Source organism: Echinops telfairi, unplaced genomic scaffold, assembly GCF_000313985.2.
Source record: "Echinops telfairi isolate 266 unplaced genomic scaffold, ASM31398v2 ScPeMD7_25;HRSCAF=90, whole genome shotgun sequence".
Classification (NCBI taxonomy): domain Eukaryota; kingdom Metazoa; phylum Chordata; class Mammalia; order Afrosoricida; family Tenrecidae; genus Echinops; species Echinops telfairi.
The window spans coordinates 20195090-20216182 of NW_022103922.1; positions in this window are offsets into that span (position 1 = coordinate 20195090).

A 21093-nucleotide genomic window follows, 5' to 3' on the forward strand; every position below is an offset into this window, starting at 1 on the left:
CACAAAGCAAGAGACCCGAGAACTAGAAAGGCGAGGCTCACCACCCATTTATCCCTCTGCCCTTCAGTTAATCCCTCTTGTGTTTATCAGCCAGGCTGGCACAATAAACTATCTCAGTTACTGTGGACACATTTTCAGGGAGACCAGTCCCTGGAAAAGGACATTATGCTTGGAAAAGTGGAAGGTCAACGGCAAAGAGGAAAATACTCAACAAGATGGCTCTACACAACGATACAGCAACGGGTTCAAAAATAGCAACAATTGTGAAAAAAATGGTGCAAACCTGGGCAGCTTTTCACTTTGTTTTGTACGGGGCCACTATGCGTCTGTACCAACTCACTGGCACCTAGCGGTAATTTTCAGAAGTAGGTTGTCAGGCCTTTCTTCCTAGTCTGTCTTAGTCTGGAAGCTCCCTTGAACTTTGTCCACCACGAGTGATCCTGCTACTGTTTGAAATAGTGTTGACATGGCTTCCAGCATCATAAAACCAAACCAAACTCACTGCCATCAAGTTAATTCCAACACGTGACCACCTTATAGGACGAGATAGAAATGCCCCTCTGGGTTTCTGAGACTGTAACTCTGTGTGGTAGGAGAATGCCTCATCTAGGGTGGTGGTTTCGAACTGATAGTCTTGTGGTTAGCAGCCCGACTGGTAACCTGCTACACTACCAGCATCACAGCCACACACAAGTCACCACACTATATCAAGCTAGATGATGGCTGAGGATTATTAATAAGCCCTTTAAAATGGTAGCTACAATTGGTCTTGAATTGTTGCTTCTTTGCAAAGGGTATTTATGCATACCATGACATAAGTAGATGGTAGGTGAGTGGTGAAAACCCATCAGCTGTTCGACAGGGGAAAGAGGAAGCCATCTGCCCTCATAAAGGTTCAGCCTACAAAACCCTGTACAGCAGTGGTTCTCCACCTTCCTGGTGCCGCGACCCTTTCACGCGTTCCTCATATGGCGGTGACCCCCAACCATAACAATATTTTCCTTGCTATTTCATCACTGTCATTTTGCTACTGTTATGAGTCAGGTGACTCCTATGAAAGGGTCGTTCAACCCCCAAAGGGGTCATGGCCCACAGGTTGAGAACCACTGCTCTAGAGGCTCCCCTTGAGTCAGATTCAATGACACACCTGTGGGTTTACTCTTTAGTGTGGTCGTAGTTGTGGTTAACATCAAAAATCAACTCTTTTAAAGTGTACATGTGATATATTGACTCTCACTACAAGATATTAAATATTTTAACTATAGTTGCCAATAAAAATCTTTGCTTTGGCTGTAGCTTCTTTTGGATGTGCTAGTCTAAAGCCTAATTTACCATCAGTGCCATGATTCAGTATCCACCTGTGAGAGTTACCCATTTCAACCATTTTCTTGGTGTTTTAATACCTAGTCATCCTAAGGAATATTTAATCCCAGATTAACCATTGAGTTGAATACTTCATAAAGACCCAAACCCATAGCCCAAGTTTCACATTTCTAATGAAAGGGGTGAGCAGGCAGCACTGTAAATGACTGACCATGGCAAGCAACGACTCCTCTGTCATTCCTGAGGAGAAAATAATGTCTTTCTCACTGTTACCTGGCAGGTTATCAGCTTGGGCTAGCCCAGGACAGCTGAGACAGCCAACTATGTGAATAGTCACCCTAGCCTAGCCTTGTGATGCTACTGTCTAAAATTCCCCCCATCCATTAGGAAGTGCCCCAGCAAAGTCTTCCACCGCCTCCCAGCAACTAACAAGGGTACCGGGAGGGAGGGGGGGGGGGGCGTGGTCTGAAATATAAGTCCCCTGAAGGAAACACAGTCTCGGACACACTGCTTCATAAGGAACACGGTCCTTTCCCGTTTGCTTCCTTGGACCCTCAATCTGGACTCCCTCTCTTCCAGAGTGGGACCTTCTCTGCAAAACCAAGAGGCCCAAGGAGGTCAGCCTTCCAGAAATACGGGTCCTATTCCTTCCCTCAAGCCCTCAATTCTTGTACCACCAAGAAACAGTATTGTCATCCGTTTTCATTGGGATGCTTCCAACTCATGGCTTCTGTATCCCAGACCTCAGTACCATGCACTGCTGCCCTGCTCCCATGGTCTCCGGTGTGTCGGAGCCATGGGTAGCGCTATCATGTCACTCATCTCAGGGACGGCTTCCCTACTTTGTACTGACGTGAGCGACCATGATGTCTTTCTCTGGGGGAAAGAAACATTAGGAGCTTTGGATGTTCCCAAAGCCTTCACTCACCTAGGCTCCGTGTCCTGCTTTGTTTGTTTTTCAGTCTTATAAACAAAGCTTCGCTTTCACGGGCCTTGAGAAGAGAAAGCGAAACCGCAATTTGGAATCGCTTAGAACTTCGTAGGCGCATCGTTAGAAGAGCTTCCAGCCGGAGCTTTCCAAGGACCGTATCCATCTGGAGGCTCACAAGCAGCGGATTAGGAGTGCCTGTTCTCCTCTAGGAAACATTTGCTTCAGATCCTGGTCTTGGGGAAGAAGACAGGTTGCGATAGATGACGGCAGGCCTGACAGCTCCGTGTCTAGTAAGTCAGCCCCAGTGACTTAGCAGGGAAGGAGAGGGGGACTCCCCTCACCCTAATTCAGGACGAAGCTCGAGAACTACACTGAACGCAAAGATTGGGAGGCCTTCAAGGCAGATACAATCCCGTCCACACCCTGGCCTCACTTGCTATGTCCCCCAACCTATATCGGGTGACATCGGCATGTGGAAGGGAGAGGAGGAAAACAAAACAAAACAAACCCAAAACCAGGCAGTGAGCACCCCCAGCTGCGGGAGAAGGGATGAGGATACTGCTAAGAAAGCTCCTCTCAGGCTCAGTCCATCCAACAGTGACAAATGGAAGGTGGAGCCCTGTGGTAATTGCAGCATGGAGATTGCCCCAGAAGCCTCAAACCCCGCCCACCGGAGCTGGTCACCCCTCAGAACAAAGGTTTCTATGGAATCCTGGAGAAGGATGCCTGCTCTGGACAAGGAAAGGCATTTTGAGAAGCTTCGCAACTAAGAACTCCCAGATAGGGCTGAGCGGTGCTAGAGCTGCTTTGTCATGAGTTTCTTCTCCAAATCTGACCCTCCGAGTGTGAGCCCCTTGAGACATATAAGGGAGCTTCAAAGGGGGTCATGGAAACATTCCATTTTGTTTCATTCCATGTGCTCCTGGTCTTTTTGAAGGCTCGCCGGACCCCCACCCCTGGACATGTCATACATTTCTGTTCATTTCTTCTACATCACTACAGCACGTCCCACCCAGAGGCTGCCACCGAGCCTCCTCCCTTGAGAGAAGCCATGCAGCTACGTGATTCAAGGTCTGATTCTGAAGTCTGATGACCAGGGTTGGAATCCCGATCCCAAAGTTTGAAGCCAAACTTGACATGTTCTATTTGATTGGTTTTCTTTCTTTCTTTTCTGTAGATGAGAGGCTTCCAAAAGTTCATGAAAAAAAACAACAACTGGAATTAAGGTACTGGAATTTTCCCACAAACTTTTGGAAACCCCTTTGTAGAGGGAAAGCGTAGTACCAATAAGGAGTGATCATTGATCTTGGGGTTTTCTGAAAGAGGAAGGAGCATGCCAACGTACATAAAGATCTTAGGATGAACCGTCTTGGCTTCTGTTCACCCTAGACTGTGTGGGCAAGCTTATACGTGTTAAAACTAGAGATTCTTGAACTTAAAAAATAAAGGACTCATGGAAGATTATTTCATTTACTGACGATGTGCCAGGGACTATGCAAGGAAGCAAGGGTGCAAACCCGAATAAACCAGTAACCGAAAGGTCAATGGTTTGAACCCGCCCGGTGCTGGGGCGGGGGAGGGGAAGGTCCGGAAGCATCCATAAAGATTAGAGCCAATAAAACCCTGTGAGTGAGTTTTCTCTTCCACAGGTCTCGCTCTGTGCATCCGGATTGACTGGCGGACCTCTGAAACCACAATCCTCTTCTTACATCTTTTATCATCCTGGTTGCATTTCACTCTTATTTTTTGCAATGAAGTGTTTGTCCCGTTGTAGAAATGTATGCCTCTGTGGGTTTTTTCATTTCCTTTTTCTCTTATGCGTTGTTTCATACTAGACTGTGAGCCCCCTGAGGCCAGGGGCTGGGGTCTTTATTGTTGTGGCCCCAGGTGTTTTAAAGGAAGGGATGCTTCAAGAGAAACAACTGGGTTCCAGGTTCTAGGAGTTCTCATCTGAACCCGGAGACAAGTGATGAGCCTAAAATAAGTATCTTACCCAACACAGCAGTCAAGATGTGCCTCCTTAAAGTCAACTGCATGTGTCCCAGTGCTAACTACAGCCTTTCTCCCAAGGAGACCCTGAGATCCCTGGAACCTCCCCTCCTGGTTGATTCACGGACGCGGCATCCTGCTCTGCTATTAAGCAGGTAGCCCGCCCTTAATACTCCTTCAATACGCAAGAGGAGTCCGCAGGGAGCTTTGGAGTGGGAGGTCGAGGACTTTCTCTGAAACAAGTATGTCTTTCATCATGCCAAAATCGCTCCGTTGATTTTCAGAAATGTTTGAGCAAGTGCAGGTTTGAAAGGGGAGGGGTCATCATTTATATACTGGCTGGAGCCTGCAAATCAAAAATGGGCAAAATAAATTTCCCACTGGCCTTGAAGGCTCTGTCCGAGGAAGTCCACTTGTTTCATCCGGCTTCGTTGCCACGTTTGAGAGACCTACTGAGCAAGTGGAATCTAAGCCAGCCCACTGAGAGCAAGCACCGGGACTTGCAGATGCTGAATTTACAGTCTTGTAGTCTGAACCCCTGAATAATTGAACTAAAAAAAGATACCAGCATCCTGAATAATTAAAAGGCGTCTGGCTTCTCACAATCAGCATTCCTCAGCCCGGAAGAGTCCAATTACTTTCACCCACAGAAGGTGGGACTGTTTGCATAGTGGACCACAGCGGCATGCTTGTTGGGGCACCGGTACCAGACGTGCTGGCGATTACGCTATCAGAAAGGTATGTGCCTGCAATGTCTTAATTCTTGCTGCCTACATGTTGGATCCTGCAGGGAAGAAGGGATGGTTACAGTTAAACGTGACCTAGATCAATGGAGGGGATGGGGTGGAGAGACAAGCACAGTGTTCAAATAGAAGCAAGGTGTGTCCCATCCTGGCCAACAAAACTGGAAAGTAAATCATAAACACCAGAGACTCAAAAGAGCCCTTTATTCGGGGAACTCAGGGCAACATCCTGCCCTCGGGGCCCTCCTTTTGGTTGTCTTCGGCTTTGGCAAAACTGTAAAATGCATAAAGTGAGTCTTTCAGAAGGTATCCTATCCATTCATTCATCTATTCATTCATTTGTGCTTTGTTAAATATCTATCATTGAAGCTTAATTGAGTATGAAATATAATCTGAATTGGGGATAGATATACATACATATATATCCACACACAATTCAGATTATATACATATCTGTACACACACACACACACACACACTTCTATAGGTATATGGTAAGTCAGAGGAAGGCAAGTCAAAAAGTCTTGCTACAAATCATTTATTAACTGAGATAGTTAAAGTTTATTGTGCCAACCTGGCCAATAAACACATGTGGGGGTAATTGAAGGGCAGGTGAGCCTCGTCATTCTAGTTCTAAGGTCTCTTGCTTTCTGATGGTCAGACCAGGGTGCAGCTGCCTTAGCCAGTTCCCTTCTTCAGCTTGCAAGGCTCACTTCCTGCAAGACATCCCCAAGGAGAAGGCACATGGACTTACCCCGATGCAGCCCTGGGTGCTGGAGCAGCCATGTGGAGACCCCTGCCAGTGCTAAGATGCTTACACATTCACTGATTCGGCTTTCCTCCTGCGGTCGGCATCATTGTGTGTGTTTTGTGAGGTGGAGGAGGACTTTGTGGATTGGTGTCACACATATAGGCTAATGTTGGACTTGTGGGCTTGGGCAGCACTGGGTTGGGATGCTTTCTTGATGTGCACTTACCCTTTATATAAAACTCTCTCTTATATACATATGCCTTTCTGTGGATTTGCTTCTCTAATGTGCCCAGACTAACACATGAACCAAAAATGAGAATATGTGACGCTGTCATTTTTTTTTACATGTCCTGCATCTAGGTTGACATGTGCTTCTGAAAGTAGGGCTCCCCTCGCTCTAAGCTTCCCCCTGTAGAAGGCTGCACTCTTCAATTGACACCAGGTCTAAACACCAGTCTTGGCAGCCTCAAGGGACTCAAATCGTGTTCTCTGGGGCTGTGCTTTGAGTTTGAGGAACAAAAGAATTGGAAGGCACAAGATCAGGGCTGTCAGGTGGAGGGAGTCCAAATAACCCCTGCTACCCTCGAAAAGCGAGCAGGTACATTCATGTGAGACAAAAAGAAAAATCCTGGGGTCCGAGTTCCAGGGCCTTTTTCTCACCAGTACAGTTTTCAAGTTTCTTAAAACTTCTTCATAATAAGCTCCCATGATCAACCTGTGTCATCAGAGAAAACCTATGCAGGTTGCTTCTGTTGGGAGTCCTTAAGTCCCTCCAGACCATAGCAACCCTGCGCACAGAGGACAAAACGCTGCCTGGTCCTGCACTGCGGTCACCACAGCTGTTCCAGTTGAGCACATGGTTACAGCCACTGGGGCAGGAAGACCTCCTGGAAGGTCTTCTTCATCACGGACCCTCTACTTCACCAAGCATGTGTCCTCTTCCGGGGTGCTAGACACCTTCCGAAGCGAAGGGAGATTGTCTAATTTACCGCATGAGGGAAATGAAGAGTTCAAAGGATACGTAGCTTGCCTATGGTTATATACCTAGAAAATAGCAGAGTTGGTTTTGGACGCAGGTTTGTCTGACCCCAAAGTACATCTCAACATCACGATATCCCACTTCCTTCTGGAAGCTGTTCTTAAGATTGCTAGCAGATGACTCGAAGGTGGACTGGTGAGGAGGAGGTTAAGGAGGGTGGGAGAGCTGGAAGGAAGCGGAGGAGATAAGGGAAGGGGAAGCACAGGGCAGGGCAGGGAAAGAGAGGGAAGGGAGGGAGAGGAGGAGAGGGAAAAGGAGAGGAGGGAGAGGTAGGAGAAAGGGGAAGGATAGAGGGGGCTGTTGTGAATATAAGGAAACGGCAGAAGGCTGGGGGAGCCTTCAACCCATGGTGGGCCATGTGGAACACAGGAAGGATATGCGTCTTCCTCTCGTCTTTTCACTATGCGCCCAACATGTAAGCAAGACACCGCCAAGGCTCATGGTCTACATCAGCAGATCACAGGCTTTAAACCTAACCAGTCACTGGCTGCGAGGGAGCAGAGTCAGCCTGTGGAGACCCCCAGGTGTATCAGAGTTGAACCGAGGGCAGGGAGCCAGGGGGCCTGCCTCATCTTTCAAAAGCCCCAAATAGCAGGCTGGGTCGGGCTCTGTTATCAATGGCTCCTTTCTTGGAAGTGGGTTGCCCGGCTTTTCTTCCAGAAAAAATCTCTGGATGGACTCAACCTTCCGAAAGGTTAGCAGTTGCGGGCGTTGATTGTTGGTCCCCATCAAGGAGGCCAAAATCTAAGACTAGCAGTTATCATTAACCCCCTGCAGATCGAGAGAGGCCTCCGCTCTGAGGCTGCTTGAATGGATCCGCCCTTGGGGGGCTGGGAGAAGGAAGTCGGCATGTTTGGTTTGCTCACCACAGGCCTTGGCTTCGGCCTGTCAAGCTTATGGAGAAGGTTGGGCATCCCACCCCTGGCCTGGTGGCGAGGTGGCACACTGAGCTAGGGAAGGGGAATGGTAGGGAGAAGGAGCCAAAGCCACTCCACCTTCTCAGAGGGACCCAAATCCAATACACCAAACCCTCAGCCATGGAGTCGGTTCTGATGCTCTCAGCCTTACACAGGGGCTACCATGAGGTTGTTCATTTACAGCTATTCCAGTGATTGCTACGCAGGGATGCAGGATGTACAGAAAGGGGTGTACAGAGAGGGGGCCCAGGCAAGCTCATTCTGAGGCAAATCGCTGAGTGTTAGGGGAAAGGTAGACACGAACTTGGCATCTCATGAAACCCTCAGGTTCTTCTCTTGATTTCACCACCATCTCATTTGGAAGCACCACCCCATGGAATTTGACTCCGGGTTTCTCCTACAAGTCAAGAGTGAAGTCTGGATTGAGGGTGATGGGTAGGGGACGGGGTGTGTGGAGTGTGTGTGGAGTGTGTGTGTGTGTGTGTGTGTGTGTGTGTGTGTAAGCTAGCTCAGGGCAAGATGGAGCAGCTGCTTTATAACTTGGGTGATTTAGTGAAAGTGGAATTGTTTGAACTCTAAGAAAGGTCTTCGGCTTCTTTCTTCATAGATTAAAGCAGGGTTTTAAATGACTAGAGGTTGCCCCCCAGAAGAATTTATATCAGAGGACAGCACTGAATCTGCAGCTGTGGTAGAGGGACATGTCTGATCAGAGCACACGGGAGCAAATGAAAGGGGAGGAAGAGAGAGTGGAGCACATCCTGGTCGACCAAGCCTTGAGGACGATATTCCCACTCAGAGCAGCCAATCCACAGAGAAGACCACATAGCCGGCCCCACTATGAGACACAACATCCCTCACTGACCCATAGCCCTATAGGGGACAACACTGGAGACACAGTGTGGGAATTCCACCTGATCTGGTCCCACCACACTGAGGCAAAACACTAAGGGTGTGCAACAGAACAGCAAGGGGAACAGAGCAACAAAGTCCCCAGGTAACACCAAAAATAGACTTTGGGGCCAGGACTTGGCACCCCAACAGACTCCACTGGAAAACACTCCTAAAGGCCAACAAACAGTCTTTGAACTAACTACAAGCTTTTCTGTCTTGTTGTTGTGTTGTGTTTTGTTTTTTTGTCATTGGCTTCTTGTTGTTTTCTTTTCTTTTGTTGCTTGGTTTTGCTCTGTCTTGTTTTTATCTCTGCAGATCTGTCTAAATAAGAGGCTGGATGAACAATCTGGAGGAGAGAAAACAACAGGACCGACAGTTCTGTGGGGACATGGGAGAGAGGGAGGTGGGTGGAAAGGTAGTGGTGTTAAACCCAGGAACAAGGGAACAACTAGTGATCCAAATTGGTGGTGAGGAGGGTGTAGGAGGCCTGGTAGGGCATGACCAAGGGTAATGTAACCAAGAGGAATTACTGAAACCCAAATGAAGGCTGAACATAATAGTGGGATAAGAGGAAAGTAAAAGGAAATAGAGGAAAGAGCTAGGAGGTAAAGGGAATTTATAGAGGTCTAAATACAGGCATGTACATATGTAAATATATTTATATATGAGGATGTGGAAATATATCTATGTGCATATATATATACAGATTTAGTATAAAGGTAACAGATGGACATTTGGCCTCAACCCAAGTACTCCCTCAATGCAAGAATACTTTGTTCTATTAAAATGGCATTCCACGATGCTCACCTTCCTGACACAATCGCTGAAGACAAAGCGGATGCATAAGCAAATGTTGTGAAGAAAGCTGATGGTGCCTGGCTATGAAAAGATATAGCATCTGGGGTCTTAGAGGCTTGAAGGTAAACAAGTGGCCATCTGGCTGAGAAGCAACACAGCCCACATGGAAGAAGCACACCAGCCTGTGTGTTCATGAGGTGCCGAAGGGATCAGTTATCAGGCATCAAAGAACAAAAAATCAAATCATTGTGTGCTCACCTCCCTGATATGATCACTGAAGACAAATGTGTGCATAAGCAAATGTGGCGATGAAAGCTGATGGTGCCCGGCTATCAAAAGATATCATGTCTGGGGTCTTAAAGCCTTGAAGGTAAACAAGCGGCCATCTAGCTCAGAAGCAACAAAGCCCACATGGAAGAAGCACACTAGCCTGTGCAATCATGAGGTGTCAAAGGGATCGGGTATCAGGCATCAAAGAACAAAAAGTCATATCATTGTGAATGGGGCTGAGTGGGGAATGGAGACTCCAAACCCATCTGTAGGAAATTGGACATCCCCTTACAGAAGGGTCGCAGGGAGGAAACGAGCCAGTCAGGGTGCAGTGTATCAATGATGAAACATAAAACTTTCCTCTAGTTCCTAAATGCTTCCTCCCCCCACTATCATGATCCCAATTCTACCTTACAAATCTGGCTAGACCAGAGGATGTGCACTGGTACAGATAGGAACTGGAAACACAGGGAATCCAGTGCTAATGATTCCTTCAGGACCAGTGTTGAGAGTGGCAATACCAGGAGGGTGGAGGGAGGGTGGGGTGGAAAGGGGGAACCGATTACAAGGATCTACATATAACTTCCTCCCTGGGGGACGGACAACAGAAAAGTGGGTGAAGGGAGACGTCGGACAGGGCAAGATATGACAAAATAATAATTTATAAATTATCAAGGGTTCATGAGGGAGGGGAAAGTGGGGAGGGAGGGGGAAAAATGAGGACCTGATGCCTGGGGCTTAAGTGGAGAGCAAATGTTTTGAGAATGATGAGGGCAATGAATGTACAAATGTGCTTACACAATTGACGTATGTATGGGTTGTGACGTATGTATGGGCTGTATGAGCCCTAATAAAATGATAAAAAATATATGTTAGAAGGGAGAAAAAAAATGACTAGATATTGAAGCAACCAACAGCAGGGCTGATGGAGGTTTGGTGTTGCCCCTCGCACTAGGGTCATCAGGGCCAGCAAGCTAAACGGGGCTTCCAGGAAGAGAGATTTTTGCTTGTTTAATTTAATTTATCTTTTAATTTATTATTCCTTGGGACTTAATGCATATGGCATATCATGTCAAAGTTCAGTTACATCAAACAGAATTGCACAATTGCTACCACAGTTTCCAAACATTCTTTTTCTTCCTGGACTCCTTGACATCAGCTCCCTTTTACACACCACTCCCCAACCCCCAGCGCCCTGCACCCCTGCCCCCTGAAACCTTATTCTACTCGCTGTCCTTATAGGTTCATCAGTCCTGGGTTTCATACACCCAAACACAGAAAAATTTATAACACAACTTCAAGAGGGTGACCTCCAATGACAAAACACCTCTGTAATACACCCTAATATGAACAACCCAATCCAAAATACAGAAAATGTTGAAAACCAGATCAGGCCCAGTGTGCATCAGAGGGGGGAATCAACTGACAAAGTTATAACTGTTCAAGTCAGATTTCTGCTGCTGATCTTCTCTACTCATCCCGCGAATGCACTCTGGACTGTAACCACTTTCCTCCCATCCCTCAATTGTGGATAGAGGGAGATCACTGGAGGTTTACCTTATATACTCTAGTATAAGCCGACCCAAATATCAGCCAAGGCACCTAATTTTACCACTAAAAACTACATTAAAAATGTGCTGAAAAAAACTCAGCTTACACTCGAGTATATACAGTATTTCCTATGTAGTTCCCCACAAATGAATATTGCACTCCCACTGTGTGATGGTTAGGGTTTTTATGCCAACATGGCACCCATAAGAAGATATGGGTGGAGTCTAGCCTGTCCAATTAGGTCACAGTCTGATGGTACTCCTGGGAGGTGGGGTCTTCTCATAAGGAGGACCCTGGGAACTTCCTCTCACTCTCTACTGTCACCTTCCTGTTAGGAGCCAAGGGGAGCCCTGTGTGAGCCCTGTGATGCAGCCACAGGCATTGGATCCACAAGACATCTCACCCGCCAGCCTGTGCTCTTCCTGCATTCTGCATCGTTGCATGTCACTGCGCGAGTCTGAAGAGGGACTATTAGACTACTTTGGGACTTGAATGGGACTGGGTTGGGATGCTTCCTTATGTACAATGACTTCTTGATGAAAACTCTTTCTTACACATATATGAGTGTCACTGAATTTGTCTCTCTGGTCAACCTAGCCTAACACACATTGTCACCCATAGCCTTTTGCAAACCATATTGTCACAATTTAGGCTCTGATACTCTGATAATCTCTCCTTCGAATTCAGATTATATGATTCACAATTCTTCGGTGACTGATGTTGGTGTGCTTATTCCATGTGGACTTAGTTGACATCTCACTTAGATGGCTGCTTGTTTGGATACAACCTCAGAAGCTATTTTATCTGATAGCTGGGCACCATCTACTTTCTTTATCACATTTTGCTATAGCATCCATATCTTCTATGTTCCCTTCCTGAGGACAAGTATCAAGCAGGGCCATGATGTAAGAACTCGTTGTTCTTAAGTTGGAGCTAGGATTTAGTACGAGCCCAAAACCCATTCCTGGATCTAGTTTTTGTTGTTGTTGTTTTATTAATTGGGAGTTAATATCATATGATTCCATAGTTAAATCATATGAAGCAGAATTGTACAATTGCTTCCACAATCAGTTTCCAAACATACTTTTTCTTCCTGGACTCCTTGACATGAACACCCACCCACGCACCCCCACTCCCCACTGCTTCTATACCTTGCCCCACCCCATCCTGTTCCGAAAACCTTATTCTACTTGCTGTCCCTAAAGGTTCATCAATCCTGGGTCTTATTTATGGACAAACATATAACATAACTTCAGGCGGGTAATCCCCCAATGACATAATATTCTCAAACACACCCTAATATGAACAAACAGAAACAAAATAAAACAGAATGTCTGTCACAGGTTTGCCAGAATAATACATATCTTAATACAGCATACGGGACATTGATGTAGCAAGACCATGTTTGTCTGTCTACAATCTTGTTCTACAAGTTCAACCATCTTGGTACAGCTGTATTCTGCTTCCTCAGACACCATGTATTTTCTGACTTGAGTCCTCAGGTTACAAGTGTCTACTAGGAGAGTCCAGTTCTCCCAGTGGAGTTTCTGCACCGGATCTCACTGCTGCCACCTCTGGAGCCTGCTTCAGGGTCAGGCTTCAGTGCCCCAGCATTCCAAGGCACCGGCCTGGGCCACGAGGATGCACCCAGTATCCCAGGTCAATGTGGCCCGTTCGTTACAGACCACCAAAGACACTCCCCACCGTGGAGTCCCCAAAGGGATTTTCAGTCATTCTTCCCCACAACTGGAGGTGGGTCCTCCCTTTTTTCTTACCAGCAGACATGCATTTGCGTTCCCCAGGCGCGTTCCCCAGGCACGTTCCCTCCCTTGCCCCTCTCCTGTGCTGTTTGTCCCAATGGTATTCCACATCCCTCTGACAGAGCTGTCCACCTCTCTGGGGGAACCCTATCATAGATTTACTTGGCAGCCAGTAGACAACATCCCCTTCCCCTCCCTTGACCATTTCATCCCAGCTGACGTGAGGTGTCCTCCAGCCAAGTGACCTTCAAAATACTTACCTAGAGCAGATGTTGTGTGGCTCAGGCATCAGTCAGGCTCTCTGCCAGGCAATCTAACCACCCTAGCCAGCAGTCTGGATGTTCCCCAAGCCCTAGATTGTGCCTGCTCTGCTCCTTGTTCCTACAGCAGGGGACTCACAGTCTTCGTCCTTTGGTGATCGATTAACCTCACTCAGCATAATGTCTTCCAGATTCCTCCACCTCTTAAGGTGTTTCATGGGTTCATGACTGTTTTTTAGGGGTGTGTAATATTCCATTATGTGTATGTACCAGAGTGTTTTCTATCCAGTCTTTTACTGATGGAAATTGAGGCTGTTTCCAGCTTCTTGATATTGTGAACTGTGCTGCAATAAAATGGGAGAGCAAACATCTGTTCATGATCTGTTTCTTATTTCCTTGGGATATATGCCCAGTAATGGTATTGCTGGATCTTATGGTATTTCCATTGTCATCTATTATAGGAATCCCCATATCGCCTTCACAGGGGCTGTACATATTTGCAAGCCCACCAGCTCTGGATAAGAGTTCCAACCTCGTGGGTGAAGGGAGACATCGGACAGGACAAGATATGATAAAATAATAATTTCTAAATTATCAAGGGTTCATGAGGGAGTGGGGAACCAGGAGGGAGGGGAAAAATGAGGAGCTGATGTCAGGGGCTTGGATGGAGAGCAAATGTTTTGAGAATGATGAGGACAATGAATGTACAAATGTGCTTTACACAAATGACGTTAAGTATGGATTATGCTAAGAGTTGTATGAGCCCTAATAAAACAATTTTTAAAAAAGAGTTCCAATCTCACCAGCCCCTCTCCAGCATTTGTTGTTCTCAGGGTGTTTTTTTAATTGGGCTATAGTCATGGGTGTTAGATGGTACCTCACGGTTGTTTTCACTTGCATTTCCCAGATGGCTAGCGAATGAGAGCATTTCCTCATGTGTTTATTAGCCATTCCAGTGTCATCCTTTGCGAATCATCTGTTCAGGTCCTCTGCCCACCTTCTCAGAGGGCCATTGGTGTTTTCCTTGTTGTAGGCTTGTAAAATACTGGCGATGATAGTAATTAGTCCTTTGTGTGCTATGTCATTACTAAATCTCTTTTCCCAATCTGCGGGCTCTGGAAGAGAGATTCTTCAGAGAAGGCTACTTAGAGTGGAGGTGGGTCTCTGTCCAGTGAGGTCATCATACTGCTTCCACCAGCCCCGTATTCACCTTTGAAGGTCATTCATAGTCCAGTTCAGAGCCTTGGCCCTTGAAAGCGCACTGCCTTGACCTTTGTCACATAAGGGGAAGCATAGATTTGAATCTCTAATCTTGTTAAAAAGTAGATCTCTTCTCCTCTCCTCAAATCTCCACTTCTTCTAAAAGAAGGGGCTCCTCCTTCCCTTTTAAGTTACCCTAATAAAGAAATTCTACTGAAGTAATGAAGTGGAGGTGCCTCCACCAATAAAAACCAAGAGTCACCTGCCTGCTGACACCACTCATTTGGCATGCCATGTGGTAACACTGAGATGTTCATGTCTCCACTGAGGCACACTAGGACCTTGGGAAAGGGCTCCCTCAGACAAAGGTGTGGCTTGTCAGTGCAAGGCAAGTCATTAAGCACACACCACATGCAACAAGGAGTGTTGAAACAGTTCAATGCTTGGCTACTAACCAGAAGGTTGGAGGTTCAAATCCACCACAGGTGCCTTCAAGGAAGTCTGGAAGATCAGCTATTGGAGATGCTACAGAACACCGTTTCATGCTGACACACATGTGGTTGCAACTCAAGGGCAACTGGTTCCATATAACAAAAGAAGGTACATTCAGATGGTTAATTCAATTTAGTGCTGCTTTGTTGAGGGCCTACTAGAGAAGCAAGGAGCATCATAGTGAAGTTCACAGACTCTGGACTCACTGTCTGTGTCTGCATCTAGACACCACCTTCTCCTTGGAGTATGGCCTTGAGAAAGTTTACTTTAGTCCCTCTCAACCTTTTCTTGCCAGCTGCAATGGAGCCATTTCCAATGCATGTTTGGTAGTCAGAGTAGAACGGCTGGCTTCATGATATTATGGATAATGAAAGGGTGACTTCATTGGGTTGTTGTAAGAATTACTTGAAATCATATATGCCAATCATCCACCATAGAGGCTCTGACGGAAGGCTTTACTCAGAATTAAAATGATTATATAATCTAGTATCTAACAATTGGTCTCTACTCAACAGAAGGAAGAAAAAAAAGAAAATGGAAGCCTCAGAGAAGAAGGCAGTCTGCAGGACTAATAGTCTACATGAACCACGCCTCATCCACCCTGAAACCAGAAGAACTAGATGGTGCCCCGCTACCACTACCAGCCACTCTGATTATTTTGAAAAAAGAGTCTTATGAAGACCTAGATACAGGACTGAGGAAACAGTTACTATTTTTAAAATATACTGTATGTGTAAAGAAGTTAGTCTACTCAATACTTTGGTGGGTTGATGGGCAGATTTGGTGACAGCCAAGGTTTGAACATTTACTGTCAATCAATTGGAAGCCAGGAAATCCACAGCCTGGGCTCCAGGAAGATGAACACACTACATATGTTCAGAAGCATCCTCCAGGTGGCCTGTAGCTGGGCTGCAGGAGACCCCAGCTGTCCCCCAACAAGTGCTCAGCCTCTGGGGCTGTGAGTGCGAGGAGTCAGGGCTTGCTTCAGGTAGTTCCAGATTAGGGGGTGTGTGCATGTGTGTGTGTTGGTTGTTCCCTCCTCTCACCAAATCTGACTCTTAGGTGCAACACCTGACAAGGGACAGACCTTCCTCCTAAGTGGCTGTTATGACAGCATCCTGGTACTAACTGAAAATGGACCAACAAGAAGCAGACTCCATGAATCACTTTGCCCTTGGCCAAAACCATACTCCTCTGCTGCCTCCATTTGCTTATTAGTCTTTCACCGTTGACCGGTTACTGTCAACTCCCAATACACGCAGACGACAGCTCTGACCTGGCCTGGTCTTCGGCCTTGGAAAGAGGAGAGGCAGTTCTAACAAACAGATGGACAAGCCACTTATCAAATTACAAGTTTCATTTACTGTTCACAAGGTGCCAAGATGTTGCTCCAATAATCCAGCAGTGCTTTCTTTGTCAGCTAGTGGAATTTCAAATGAGTAGAAACTTCCATGGTGGTTTCTTACAGACCTCCTTGATTACAGATGAAAGAACCGCATCCCTCACCCTCAGCCCACACCAGAGCGTTTCCCTGTGCCCCTTATTTCTAAGCTTGCACACACATTCCCTTGACTTGCTCTGCACCGTTTTTACAAGACTATAAATGAGCACCTCCTTTCCCTCCCAACTGGCATCTGCAGCATTTCAAATGAGAACGAATTAAAACCCCCTTTCTGGGAATCTCTCAAAATTAGAAGGCACATAATCCGAAAGCTGAGAGACCAGCCTTCCTTCTTATTTTCCATAATTACATTTATGAAATATTTTATACTTACAATTGGTAAAATTATAAAGCAACACTAAAGAAGGGATGCCACTATTTGGAGGTGCGCGTATAAGTAATAAAAATATTACAACCTGTTTGGAATTGACCATTATCACCCTCACCTGGGATGGTTTCATTAGGTTGTGAACATGATCACACACACACACACACACACACACACACACACACACACATGCATTCTCTCTCTTCTCTCTTCCCCACCGGCCACCCCCATCTCGCTCAATTTTACTCTGCATAGAAACCAGGCATGCTGGCGTTTTATTTATTAGTCTACAGAATGTCTTGGGAGACTTTACGTTTCTCCTTGAAAGAAAGGAAGGGCCTTGAACCGTGGGCCGAGCACTACCAGCCTCCCTTTGCAGGGATCGGTGGGGGCTTTGCAGTTCGCAGGGGCTGGCCCGGGGTCCATTTGGGTGACAGGCTCAGGCTTGGCTGGAGGCCAGTGTGACCATCAAAGCCTGAGAAGTCTCTTCTTTCTGAGATTATTTCTCAGGTTTCTTTGTTTTATTGGTGGGCTGGGGGGAGGGGCTGGAAGGGTAAAAGAATTGGGGCCAGGGGGCCCAGGCGGTGATTTCTAAACTCAAACAGGATGTCCTGTTGTGGTCCCAGCCAGGAAGCTGTGCTGACATTGGCTGGGTGGCCTAGCAGGGTGGCTTAAATCAATGCAGGGAGGCTGGGCCTCTCTGAAGAGTTGCTCGTTGAGGCTTGGAGCCCGGAGAAGCACCCTGACTGGGGCAACCCAGCCAAGGTCATTTATAAGAACAATGAACTCAGGGAAATAAGAAAGAACAAACCAACCATTAGGTTCCAGCGTGAGTCTTTAAACCTCTCTGCTCCAGACAGCAAAATGAGTCTTTATACGCTTCCCAGGAGACAACAGAGGCAAGCGGGGACAAGGGAAAACGTCAAGTGATCACTTCGGTATGGGAAGCAGAAGAGAAGAGGGGACACTATCCAACTGGGAGATGGGACTGGAAAGGAGCTCAGACGGTCCTCAAGCCCAGGCCAGCCAGAGGGCCACCCAGCCCTCCTCAAAATATGGAATTCGAGCTGCACCAGATTTACACACGTTAGAGAGAAGGTAGAGTGGGGTGCCCGAGGAGGACTGTCTTCGACGTTCTGCTTCGATTCCGAGGGAAAAGCCAGGCTCCCCTCAAAGGCAGAAGGAAGTGGGGTAGAAGCAGGTGCCTTCCCCTAAGTTCAGACAGCGAAGGGAGCATGCTCAGCCGCTCTGTGCATGAGGGCCGTCTTGTTCTTTTCCAACTGAAAGGGGAGAAAGTACTGACGAGAGGCAGTCCATTAAAAGAAGGCATTTGGGAATAGCAGTGTCAAGAAATGCCAGTTGCTTTTACTGTTTGTTAAGCAGAGGTTTTGCTTCTTTGTTTTTGTTTTGTTTTTTACATAAAAAGCATACTATTCTAGGGAGCCCTGGTGGTGTCGTGGTGGTGCTGTGTTTGGGCTGCCATCCGCAAGGTCGGCCTAACATGAGGAACACCCTGGCCCGCCACAGAGGGACACCAGAGCCTTCTACTCCCTAAACAGTCTGCCTCAGAAGCCACAGGCCGTTGCTGTGAGTTATCATCGACTCGCTGTCAGTGAGTTTGGGTTTGAGCTCATCATCATATGATTTGCTTCCATCTCATGTTAAAGTAGTTGTTGGTGGTATTTGCATGCCCCGTCGGAAATCACCTAGAGCAGTGGTTCTCAACCTTCCTAAAGCCGCGGCCCTTTCATACAGTTCCTCATGTTGTGGTGACCCCCAACCATAACATGATTTTCATTGCTATGTCATAAGTGCAATTTTGCTACTGTTATGAATCGGGTGACCCCTGTGAAAGGGTCATTCGACCCGAGGTTGAGAATCGCTGACCTAGACTAGTGTCACAGATTAGGACATGGGGGAGCCAGCCAGCCTCCCAGAACATTATGCACTCTTATCAACCAGTAAGGAGCCCCTATGGCCTGGTGGGCCCCCACTGAGCCACTAACTACCACAAGGCCAGCAGTTCAAACCCACCATCCACTCCTCGGGAAATAGACGAGGCTGTCTACTCCCACGAAGAGTGAACGTCTCAGCAAGCCAGAAGGGACGCTCTATCCTGCCCTGTAGAGTTGCTCTGAGTGCCGGAGGGCTCAGTGGCTGTGTGTGAGTCTCAAAGAGCAGGGAAATCCTACTTAAGGACCGAGATCACATCAGTCTGGGCATTGAGAAGCCCCTGCAGGACAGCCAGGAGCCCTCGTCGGGCAGGGGGTAAGCTAACTGACGCTGAGTGAGAAGCTGGCCGTTCAGACCCAAGCCACCGTCAGAAGATGGATCTGAAGCCTGTTTCTTTAAGGATTAAAAAACAAGAAAACCTCACTGCCATCGAGTCAATTCTGACTCATAATGACCCTCTAAAGAAGAGCAGAATTGTCCTGTGGGTTTCCAAGACTGTAACTCTTTTTTTTTTAAATTCTTCTTCTTTTAAAAAAATCATTTTATTGGGGGCTCTTACAGCTCTTATCACAGTCCATCCATCCATCCATCCATTGTGTCAAGCACATTGGTACATTTGTTGCCATCATCATTCTCAAAACATTTGCTTTTTTCTTGAGCCCTTGGTATCAGCTCATTCCCCCCCTCCCTCATGAACCCTTGATAATTTCTAAATTATTGACAGGAGTAGAAAGCTTCATCTTTCTCCTGAAGAGCAGTTGGTTTTGAACTGCTGACCTTGTGGTTAGCTGCCCAAGATGTATCCCACTAGCCACCAGTACTCCTCTTGAATGATCCCAGCCTTGGAAACGTGACTGGGTAGTTCTACTCAGCTACTACTTTTATTATAAAGGCGTAAGAATGATAACTGAGAAAACAGGTCTGGCACTTGAGAAAAAATATATTCCTTTAAAAAAATGTAATGAGCGCTCATTCCATACCTGGCACTGTGTTCCAGCTGCAGTTATGACGTCAACAGACCGACGGGACACCGCAATGAATATATTTGTATTTAGAATTTCAGCAAAGTGAGTAAGTCCATCCCATAGCTGAGCAAACACACTTTAAACAACTTAACGATAACTACTTCTAGAAAGCCAATAATTCATCCACTAAGCACCAGCTTTTGCAATTTCAGAATTACCCTTATCGACTTTTCTTAAAACAAAGCAACTTATAAGCACATTTTTCTTGCAAAGAAAAATCAGTCAGGAAAAAGAATTCATTTCAACCTTACTATTCAATTGGCCCTTGAAGTGGGCTGAGGAAAAAGCTAAATAAGTACATCTCAGTCAGCCGTGTTGGAGGCGCGCCCCAGGAAGACAGCAGTAATGAAGGGCTACAGAGAGGTCCATGGACTGCAGAGGACACAGGGAAAACCCATGCCAACGTTCAAGAACATTGGAAGATGAGAGGAGGGCCAGGCTTTGACCCCATCCTAGTCTATGGGCAAAGGAACCACCTCTCAGTCTCAGTGGAACTAACAGCCTACACAGCTAAGCACACCATTCCCAAACACACCTTAGACTCTGGAGTCTGGCTGCAACACCCATGGGGTTTCCTTCATTCACACCAGTCCCCAATGGCTGCCATTCTCCCCTCACCCCCAAAGCATGACAACGTAGAGAAACCCCCTTCAGTTCAGCCAGGGTAATGGGAATCACTATCTACTCTCGGAGCCCATGGTTCTCCTGTTTGATCCTTTCTGTACAACGTGGCCACAATGGGTGTACAGCCTTATTCTGACACAGGATGTCATTCCCAGAAAACAACGCTTGAGACATGGATAGCTTGAACTTAAATAGCACCTTCTGCTAATGGATTCAACTGACTTCCACAGATTCTGCTCCCAGATGTCTCCATGGACAGTATTTTTCACCCATTGCCTGAAAATCAAGGCATTTCTCTGGCTAGAGACCTTCACGGGGCCCATTTCCTCACAGCATTACCAATCGAGGGTCACTGGACTATTTTCTTAAGTCCCACATTGATCCCATTCTCTCCTGGGAGCCCGTGGACCTCCATCAGGGACTCCTGTCCCGCCCCTGCTCCCACTCTACCTTGTCGCACTACCAACTGTTGCCCTGGGGGCTTTTCAGATGACTGCCACACGCAGCGCCCAGGGGCTGCTGCCACAATGGTTCAGAGCACAGGTTTGGAGCTAAACTCGTGTATTACATGAGCTTGGAGAAATTTCCCTAAGCTCTGTGAGTCTTCATTTCCTGATCTGTGGAATGGGAATAATGATCCTACCTCCCTGTATATTTGTGCTGAGAAGCGTGCCGAGCGAACGGTAAATCTTGTCATTGGGGGGCCCATCAAGCGTGTTCCAATACAAAGCTACAGGATGAAACATTGCCTGGTCCTGAAACATGCATGCTGTTGTTACGTTCAAGCCACGCAAAATACTCAGCCGC